This window comes from Equus asinus, chromosome 5 (assembly GCF_041296235.1).
Source record: "Equus asinus isolate D_3611 breed Donkey chromosome 5, EquAss-T2T_v2, whole genome shotgun sequence".
NCBI lineage: Eukaryota > Metazoa > Chordata > Mammalia > Perissodactyla > Equidae > Equus > Equus asinus.
The window spans coordinates 57,093,870-57,105,124 of NC_091794.1; the positions used below are offsets into that span (position 1 = coordinate 57,093,870).

General features: G+C 39.8%; 1 long non-coding RNA gene across 1 annotated transcript; it reads right to left on the bottom strand.

The window, feature by feature from the left end:
• Positions 1-318: 318 nt before the first annotated feature.
• LOC139045438 (uncharacterized) lies at positions 319-3,276 on the bottom strand. The gene is made up of 3 exons (XR_011503753.1): positions 3,152-3,276; positions 1,221-1,315; positions 319-1,108 (listed from the first exon to the last, which is right to left on the bottom strand). It is a non-coding gene; the product is annotated as an uncharacterized lncRNA (long non-coding RNA).
• Positions 3,277-11,255: the final 7,979 nt, after the last annotated feature.

Genomic DNA, 11,255 nt, shown 5'->3' on the forward strand with positions numbered 1-11,255 from the left:
ACATTATGCTTTCATTTATGTTTATTTATATGTTGAGTGCTCACTATAGCCTAATATTTATTATAATTGAATGTACATATAACTCTTACTCTCATTAAGATTCTTGAGGGTAAAAATTATATCTTATTTATCTCTATATTCCCTGGAACTTTATGTAAGAATGCTTAATAAATATTTGATTTATTGAAATTTTCAGGAGCTACAGGGGCAGAGTGGCATTCCTTTGGGGAAATAGAAGTTTCCGTTTTTATCTGAAGCTTTAAAAACACCCCCTAAATGTATTCTGTCTGTCCTGGGCTCTCAGAGCTCTTGATAGAGGTCAAATCATGATATAAAAACACCAAAGCACAATATAAAGACCACTTTAAAAAGATCAATTCCTTCCAAGGCGCTCCCACTCCCCTTATGGAATCACTAAACAGAAGGCTTGGTTGAAGATCCCTGAAAGTTCATTTATTTTCTGTAAGAGTTATGAGAATGCTCATAAAACCAGTTTTGAATAGAAACCCACCCATATGCTTTATGCTGTTTTTCAGGCAGTTAGCCTAATTAAGCCTCCTAGGCAGGTTACGGTCCCCCTGTGGAAACCAAATTGAGTTTAAATACAGAATTATCTCAAAATCTACGAGCTTTTGATTGATGCCCCAGTTAATTTTGACAACTGAAGTGGCTTCCAGCTTATCTTCACTTTAGGAAGATGAATAATTATGGAAATGACCTCATTAACTCTTTGATGCCAGTCATTGGAATTTATGAAAGTTATTATGCCTAAACCTGAGGCCTAGGAGAGAAAAATAATCAGTCTATTGGGCATATTTGCTTCAAATTTTTGCCTCGCTCCACTCCACTGTCATACCCACAGGCACTGACAGAAATGTCAAACTGTGTGTCCAATGACACAAGAGGAGATTAAGAAAAAAATCTCCATTCAGATAAAGATGGCTCTCGCCAGCACCAGGACCCCTAACATCTCAAGATTTTTTTTTCATCTCAGGTTAGCGGCAGATTTTATCCCCTGTATCTTCACATCATCTCAGTCGGGAGAAGCAAGCATTCAATCATCATAACAGAATCTTTACTCTGAAGAAAGGGGTACATTATGAACCATCTAAAAGAAAAAAAAACATAAATAAATGCAATTTGGAGGATAAGAAAATATTTCTTAGAGTTCATTTCAACTAGTCATAAAAAGAGAGGGTTAGATTAGGAACTTAACTTACATGGTGCAACTGAGGTTATGCAACCAATGTCTTCTCAGTTCGCCAAGGTTAAATTGCTGAACATCTTCCGTATATTTTGATTCATCCTTAACTCCCTATGAATAAAGATTAGACCATTTTACTTTGTGAGAAAGGAAGGTGTATTGAGGGTGAAAATGATTTAAACAAGAACTCTCACACATCACATATTATCTTCAATTTTCTCATTTAGGTAATAATGTCGATAATGCTACCCAGAGAGGTCCAGGAATGGTCTCAGGTGACTTTAGGGCATGTGAAAGTACTTTTTGAATAGAAAATTACTAATTCAATATTTTTATGTAGAACAAACACTGGTAGATTTGTCCTTTAGATGCTTGGATCCCTGAAAGTGCATAAAATTTGGAAAAAAGGTTTAAAAGATCCAGAGCCTTGCAAACTTCATTCTAAGAGCAAGTCACTTACCCTCTCCAAGCCTCATTTCTAAAGAGAGGTCAGGATGTTATGGTCACTGTGGTAGACTGCAAACATGGTCTAGATTTTTGCTCTCCCCATATCCATGCCTCTTGTCCTGGTGGTGGCTTCCCACTCAACCTCTGGGGTTTGGGGCTTTAAGACTTGACTTGTCCAATAGAGTAACACAGAGTAATGACGTGCCAATTCTGAGCCGAGTTCTCTAGAGACCTTGCATGCTTCCATTTGCTCTCTTTCACCCCTGTCATAATTCTGAGAACATACCCAGACTGGCCTGCAGTAGGATGAGAAAGATGTGGAGCAGAGCTCAGTTGTCCAACTTGCCCCAGCCCAGTCCATCCCAGTTCAACCAAGAGCCAGCCAACACCCAGCCATGTGAGCAAGCCCAGCTAAAATCAGCAGAGCTGTCTAGTTGTTGACCTCAGACTCGTGAGCAAGTAATGGCTATTATTATTTGCCATTGAGATTTGGCGGCTACTTGTTATATAACAATATCATGTGATAAAGACTGATACAGTCACCAACTTTCCAGGCAACATCACAGCATGGCTATGTATCTCAAATAAAACCATCTAAGTAAAGCTTGTTTTAAAAATCATAAAACTCTTTGCAAATGTATAATTGATAAAGTTATCTCGATGACCTATCATATTAAAAGTCTAGGTAAAAGTCTGCTATAGTTCCCTGACATATATACGGTACATATTTTATCAACATTTCATAGAGTGGTTTTCTACAATTTATTCACGTATGAAAAGTCCAGGAATATTTAAATTCCAAAATTCCAGTAAAATATAATGAAATTACCCAAGTGCTGCACAGTTTTTGCACTGGAAATAAAACACAATAATTCTAGAGGATGATTGCATCCATCTTACACCTCCTTAAGCAAGAGCACGGTGTAGGTCATTCCAGACAGTTGTCCACCATTCTCTTTAAGAATCTTCTGGGAAGGGAGTCTACATCTACCTGTTGGTTATGTCAGCTTTTAACAATCCTTCCTTTCAGAAATATTTCCAACTCATCACTTAAATTTCTTCTGAATCTATCTAAGATACGTATTTTTTCAATTGCAGCAAAGTAGAAATTAAAATGACTCATTGAATTCTCACTATAATTCTTTCACATCTCCTTCAGGGCAACTAGACTTCTTGTCTTTAGGCTTACCAGCAACTGATTTTATTTTCACTATAAGAACATGTATTCTAACATATGTATGTAATTATTAACCAGGAAAGCTTTTAATATTCTTTCATATAACTCACATTTCCACTTCTACAGTTTCTTATCTATAAAATGGAGATACAACACTTCCAAACTTGGAGGATTTCCCTCAGGGACACAGATATCCCAATATGCCCCTAAGCACACTCAATCTTTCAGTTTCATCAGCTTCCCAAGCACAGCACCTGACCTGACAATTATAGTGAACAGGATTCTCTAAACCAAAATAGAAAAAGAAAAATGTGTATACTCACAAGGAATTTGCTGGAAATTTTGGAATATTTCTGGTGGCCAAATAGCAAAACTCAAGCCCCCTCCCACAGTCCTGATTCCTGGACCTCCCGTAAATGCTCGAGCAGAGGAGTAGACTGCATTCTCCCTCTGCTCTGATGCTTCCCCGTGTACTTTCAGGGCTGCTGATTGGTTGTTACTACCCCAAGAGCCATTTTTCTAGGAGATTATCCAATACTTTCAATGAGAGACTTTGCTTAACAAAGGCAAGGAAAATTAAATAGAATATTCCTTTGTTTTCAGTGCAGAGCATGGGATCAGATAGAGTTCTAACAGAAGATTGTTAAACAACTGTGTTGAACTGGATTAACCGGTTAAATGTCTTGCCTTATGTAAGACAGAGCACCTCTAAGAAACACCAGTGAGGACTGTGCTTCCACAAAAACATTTAACTTGCTTTGGGCAACAGTACAAGAATTCATAGAAGTAGTAGAATTGTGCTTTAACGAACCATACAGAACATCAAATTTGCTTCATCACATTAGAATTTCACTAAAGCAGAGAATAACTACTGTTAGTACACAAAAAGGGATGCTGTTCTGGAGTTTGGATTGTTTGTTTTCTTTTTTTATTTTTGCTAAAATACATAGGGCAAACTCTTCTCCACTCCATCTCTTCTCCCTGCCTCAGTTCTTCAGGAAGTATTTGTAAGCAAACTCTGTTATATGCCCTATACCTAAATAAAATATCTGAAAAATAGCAACACCAGTTCCCATAACATTTGTCAGGGTTCAAGATTCCTATCTACATCAATATTTGTTAACACTTTCTTAAGTTCCAAACCTATATTTCCCAGGTCTGCCTCTGCTACTGACTAAATATGTGATTGTAGATGAAGACGTTTACCTTTCTGGGCTTTAGTTCCCTCATGTGTAAAATGAAGGCATTGAATGATGAAATAACCTTCATGATCCCGTACAACTTCAGTAGTTTGTAATTCCAGCACCACCTCAATGATCTGCAAGGTACGCCATACCGAAAACGATCAGAAATAAAGTTAGATGCTTTATAAAACTGATTATTCTCAAGTATTTCCAATTTTGATAGCAACCAGGGACCACTCAGTATTAAAAACTCAGAGTAATGGTTGATTTCTTATCCTTCTGTCAATTCTAAGGCCACGATGTCCCTCAAATGCCACTCTCTCTTCTCCTTATTCTTTGGAGAAGCCATGTCTTCATTACCCTTCCTGAATTAGTGAAATAGTCTCCTGACTTATCTATTTGCTAGCAGTTTCTTCAACCTCCAAACCATCTGTCACCTCAGTATCAAAGTCACCTCCTCAATAATAGACTTGATGAAGCTATTCTTACTACAAATGGTTCTTCATGTCCTTCAGGAAAAAGTTCACATTCCTCATCCTGGCATCAAAGGTGTCCCAAATGTACACCAACAGTGACATTTGTATTTCTATCTACTCCTCACCTTATATAGATTTCCATTCCCCAATCAGGGCGATGATGAAGCATCTAGTTTTCCATTGTGGTTGTGAAGATCAAATGAGACAATGCTTGTACACAGGCCTAGAACAATACCTAGTATAGGAGAGTGGTCAGTTAGTGTTAACAATTGTTAGAATTACTCTCTATGCTCTGAACTTTCCACACCTGCCTTTTCCCTGCCTCATCTGCCCTCCCTGGAAGAACCCTTCTCATTGTGTTCCCACCAGATGCAACCCTGCCTATCCTGAAAATCCAGTTCAAATACCTCCTCCTTTGTGAAGTCTTCCTCAAGGTGCATCAAAATTAATCTCCCCTTGCACTGTGTCCACAGCATCTCCCTTAAAAGTCACTGTATCATCTTTCAGTATGCCCCATAATGTAGAAAGTTCATCCATCCATTCATTCATTCAACGAATATGTTTTGAGAGCCTAGTATGTAGGCCATATTGTTCAGGTTTTAAATATAAAGGAGTAAACAACAAAAAAAGTGCTGTCTGCTTTCATCAACCTCCCATTCTAATGCGGAGAAATGGATAATAAGAAAGTAAATATCTAATATGACAGGTGTTGTTAGCACACAAAGATGGGTTCTCCTACCCAATGCACATAAAAAAAGCCAATTATTATGGCATCAGCTTTTGAGAAAAGATTACAGCCTTATTGTGCAATCCCTCTGAAGGAGACAAGCGGCAACACTCTCAAATCTGTCTCCTCGATCGAGGGCTTGGGGCAAAATTTGTGGGATGAAGGGCAGAGTGGCCTGAAGTGTGGAGATGATTGGAGGAGAGAAGTGAGGTAATTGCTGATCTGCACAAGTGTAGTCAAGCTTCACGGCTCTTCCTAGGATGCATGTTCACAAAATGGTGGGGTTAGCATGATCTGAAGGTGGAGTTTTCAGCCCCTTAACGTCAAAAGGGTCACTTAGCGGCCGTTTGCACAGGCCCAGTTGATGAGTTGGTGGTCTCAACCAGCCTCAACTGGACAAAGGGTCATTTCTCAGTTCCTCAAAAAAAACTCTTAATTACTCTGCTGATAACATGGGGTCAATTGAACTGGTCCTAGAGGGCCCATGGTTACAGTGTCATAAAGTGTCCAGGGCAGAAGCGGAGGACCAACTCTATATAGTCAATCATGCCTTCCATATTGGAGGTTCCTTGTGTCCTGACACCATCTCATTCTCCTTTTCTCCCCCTCATCACCTAACACAGTGTTAGCTGCCATGTACAATGAACGTGTATTGGGTTGAACCTGAGTTTCTTGTGAAAACGTTTTAGGCAAAATGCTTAAACTTTCTGCTTCAATTGCCTTCTCTGAAAAAGAAATTAGCAATATTTATTTGCATGTTATTGGGGAGATGAAATAAGAAGTCCATAAAATACTGGTGTTTTATACTGACAATAAACAGGCTCTATCAGATGCTGTTGCTGTTTTTAACAAATATTTCTAAAAGTCTTGTAACCGTTGATTCATAAGAATATGACCTGGTAAAACATTCGCTTTAAAGACCATTTTGAAAATTTTTATCAGGATTCAGTAAGATATCATTATCCTGGGCCACCTGTGGAGATGTGGAAATGGTCTTGTAATATTAAACTATACGTTTTTATGGTATTTGTTAAAACTAGGTTCTACTCAAAAAATATTTAAACATTTCTAACAGATTTTAAGACAAAAAGGGATCAAAAAATTACTTTTTAAATGAGATATTTAAAAAAATAATAACCAAGTTCAGGAAGAGCTAGAGATATTAATGTAAATAGTAATAGAAAAGCCATCAGCCCAACTCAAGCGCTATTTATGATAAAAATGACCTTAAAAATCTCTAGCTCTAAGCCTCTATTTTGCAAGTGAGACCCATAGAGGAGAAGTAACTTGCCAAATGTATCACAAAGAGTTGGCAGAGTAAGTACCAAGCTTCAACTTCCAGCAGAATCCTTCAAAGAGAAGGAAAAAAGCTCAGCTTTCTCTCCCTTCTAACTGGAAAGGCAGCTAGTCTGTTGCCTCACGAAGGAGAATGATTTCAGTCCGCCACACTCTAAGACTTTTCCGAAGCACATGCATATATACTTCCACAGTCTCCTGCCTCTTGGTAAACGTGACGTTAAAGAGTGACTTTCTATTATTACCCAAATGATCTGTTTGGGTGTTTAAAGGTTTCCTTGAACCTTATTCTTACATGGGACCATGGTGAACCAGTTTCGTGACCAGCCCTTCATGCAATGATCCAGCACATGTTAATCAACTTTGTTATTCTTTATTCTTGCATTATGTATTATTGCATTTATTGCAATTATTCTTTATTATTGCATTACTAGAGACTGCTTCCCCCAAAGACCAGAATACCAGCACTAAAGGACAGAGACTTCTTTTTCACATAACACAGCCTTGAGAAGGAGCAGAGGGGAAAATGCGGTTTAATATAAATGCTGAATCACAGATGAAAGAATTCAGGCAGATGCTGACAAAAGAAAAACATCCGAACAGGATAGGTAAGCAATAACCTGCATAAACACCATACTCACCCTGACAACTGAGCTCTCACACCTACTCCCAGGAGATTCAACCCCCACGGAGGGCAGGAGGCAGACGTCTAAAGGGAAACTCTGTAACCAGCCAAGACAAGTTGATGAGACATTTTCAGAATCATCTTTGCACATATAACACCCAAGATGTTTACACTCCTTCCTTTTTTAAGTTGTTTATAATGAGGAAATACGAGAAATCACAAAAGTGATAAGCCTCGCGCCCATGTAGCTGTGAGGAAAATAAAATAAGGCCACCTCATACAATTGATTCTTTATGATATCGCTTCAAAAATATTATTTTGGGAAAGGTTAACTTGCATTTGTGTTTCTCTGAGCGAAATGAAAGTTGTTTTATGCTAAGAATATCAGCAATAATTACAAGCTAAAACAAATAATACCAGTTATAATATTTGCAATCATACAGTCTCAGCATCTTCGTCTCCACCACCCAGTCCTGGGTGCTATCTTTTGTCTCATTTTCTGAGAGACTCCTACCTGCTCTCCCTGGTTCCAACCTTGTTCTGCTGCCTACTGAGCTTTTAAAGGAGAAGCAGATTACATCTTTTTCTGTTTACAATGGCTCCTCCTTCCTCTTAGATGAAAACCCAACATTTCTCCCTCAAGTAGCCAGGCCCTGATGGACCTGTTCCCTGCCTGTCCTTCCCTCTTGCTCCCCACTCTCCTGCCATGCTGTGCATTTTACTGTTCTTCATACAGGCCACGTTCCCTCCCATCCCAGGGCCTTTACCCTCTCTATTCCCTCTGACTAGAACACTTTTCCTCCCAGGTCAATGCGCCTCTCTCTAATTCTCCTTAGTCCAGTCTCTATATAAATGTCACCTCTACATAAAGGCTCTCCCTCCTTGCCCCAGCCAGAACCACCATCTCAGCCTCCAGTCACCCTCCAGGCTGCACGTGGATTTACCACCTCAGCTGGGCTCTTCACCACCACTGCCCTCATCACTGTCTGATATTAGATTACGTACACATGAGTTCACTCATTGATCATGGGTCTTTCCTCTCCCTAAGGTGAACAGCAAGCAGCAAGGATGCGTCTTATTCAAAACCATCTCTCCAAAGTCCAGAATAATGCCTGACACATAACAGATACTCTATAAACAGTTACAGAATGAATCGATGAACAATAATAATAATTTAGTATCTACTATGGGCTGACCGCTTTCTCTGTAATATTTTTAATCCTAAACACAAAAATAACCCTGCCACATAAGGATTATTCCTATTTTCTTATCTAGGGAGAAAAGAGTTCAGAGAAGTTGAGTAATCTTCCCAAAGTCATAAAGATACTAAATGGCTGAGCCAGGATTGGAATCCTGAAAATTGAAATCCTCATCTCCCAATTCAAAGGCCTACTTTCTTTCTGTTACACAACACAATGTTTTGGAGATATCAATAAAGTTAACACTAATAATAGGAAATATTTATCAGGTACTTACCAAGTGCCAGACACTGCTATAAGAACTTTATATATATCAGCTCATTTAATGCTCATGACAACACGGTGATATTGGTGCTTTTGTCTGATCTCATAGATAAGGAAGCTGAGGCTCAGAGAGGTCAAGTCCTTTGCCCAGGATAACAAAGCCAGGCAGTGGAAGAAGTGGGATTCCAGTTTAGGCCATATGGATTTAGAATCTGTGCTTCTAACTTCTATGCTATAAAGTGAGATCAGAGGTTTCCTTTGCATCATTTCTAAAGTGAAACAGGTGAGGCACAAAGTGGTGTTAATGTCTCTACAAAGCTCCTGCAGCAGCACCTCTGCCTGCCCGGAGTGTCCAGTAAGTACCTAGAACACATGAGAGCCAGGAACTGCTGGAGAAGGCCACAGCCTGCTATGCTAGGAGCCAAAAGAGAGGAAATAATAAATAATAGTCTGCAGAGCATTTCAATTTATGGTTTACAAAGCACCTTAGCATAAATTTCCTGAGCTAATTTTTAGAAAGGAGTTCACTTTAGATAAAATCGTCATGCCAAACAACCTAGTTTTTACCAAAGTGCTTTGAACTAAATTTTGTGCCAAATCACTGGTAGCTGGATCCCAAGCCCACTTTCAAGGTGAGGAAATTGAGGATCAGGGAAGCTAAAGAACAAAAATCAAACATGTCTTCAGGACTCAAAAACTAAATCGTTTCCAAAGCAGGCCATAAGTGACGTAGGAAAGTTTGCAGGAAGGAGCTAACACAACCACCGTGAGGCTGCTCTCTTTAGGTCTTGCTTTCCAGATGGGCCCTTGACTGGCATCTGAGAACCTGGCTTTTAAAATTTCCAGAAAGTGGTCAGCTCAGCCAGCTGTGCAGCTTGCCTAAACTGTTTATACAAACAGCGTTTCTTACAGTGAGCATCCTCTTGTCTCAGAGTCTGGGATTGCGGTGGACATGGGTGGCTCTGTGATCAGCCCCAGTGAAAACCCTGAACTCTCAGCCACTAACAGCCTTCCCTGGGCAGACACGCTGCACACCGTGGCTGCACAGAGGGAAAGTGTGCTCTGTGTGACCCCTTACAGGAGGGAAAGGGCACAGGAAGCCTGCACGCGAATATCCCCAGACTCTGCCTGGTGTGTCTTTTCCCCTGCTGGTCTGGCTCTGTATCCTTACTGTGCTCCTGTAATAATCTTAACTGTGAGTATGATGCGGAAATCTGTGAGTCCTTCTAGCCAAGCGCCAAAAGTGTGGGTGGTCTTGGAGGTCAATGAAACAGAAAGGCAACAGGAGAATGAGAAGAGCCCTTGACGAAGGTAACGGAGACAAGGGAGGGTACAGGTGTTATCTGGGATTTCCTGGAAGCCAAGAGATTCGCTGGGGTTATACAGACCTGCTAGTCTACAGTCGAAGTAGGAAGCCAGCATCCATGACCATGGAATTCACCCATATAAAAAACAGGGCTATGCCTCTAATAAAGAATTGTTAGTGTTTCTTCACCATCAGTCAAGAGGAAAGGCGGCTACCTGAGCAACTGAAGTACAAACCCCAACACTTTCCAAGAAAGATCAAATTGTAGGAGAAAAATAGGCTTTACTTGGCTAAAACTCTGCATACTGATTAGCAGCCTAAAGAGGCAAATTTATTCAAATCTACCTCCCTAAAACAAATGTCTTCTTTCCCAGAGGAGTAGAATGGTGTGGAACTATATATAGAGTACACCATTTAAAATTCCTTTTTCAGGAAAATTCCTCTCCAGTCCTTCGCATTCAAGGTATTTGTAACCTGGATAGCAGCTTTCACATGGTTTCAGAAGTGATGGCTAACTAATCCCTGGGATCTTACTCTGACCCCATGATGTGAAATCTATGCATACACTGTGCAATTTGTGTTGTGCAATCTCTTAATAGATGTCTACTTGATGGCAAATTCATTTTGGTATTTTAATAATTTCTTGTTTCTAGTCCAAGACACATCAACTTTCTTTTAACACTTGCCCTATATTAAGTTTTCAGAAAGTAATTTACCTCCCCATACACTTACACACATATACACACATGTAAAAATTCCTTCTATCAGGAGAGATTTGAAATCAAAAACACTTAAGTAGAGCAGGCACCACCCATCTCAAATCGCTGAGAGCCAGCTGGAGCAAGAATGGTGACTCTTGTAATGTAAAAAAGACCTAGGAGTCCAATGCCGCCATCACAACATTTACAAGGTTGTTATTTCACAAAGGGCAGGGCTAAAGTTGTGCCAACAGGGGAAATACCCTTTCTGTATATTAGAGTAGACTAGTTTTTCTTGAAAACTAAAGAATGCTCAGATTGAAAAAATGTGCTCTCTTCTTAGGTAACTGTGAGGAAAAATGAATGTAATGAAGGTCACACCATCACCTTTACCCACAGGACTGAAGCCTATTAATACCACCACCCTCTCCCCGCCTTTGGAGTCATCAAACCCTGTGCCATACTGCATGTGTCCCCCAAAAATTCATATGTTGAAATCCTAACCTCCAAAGAGATGGTATTAGGAAGTGGAACCTTTGGGGGGTGGTTAAGCCATGAGGTTAGAGCCCTCATGAATAGGATTAGTGCCTCTATAGGAAGAAATATGAGAGCTTGTTTCCACTCTCTGCTCTCTGCCATGTAAAAACACAAG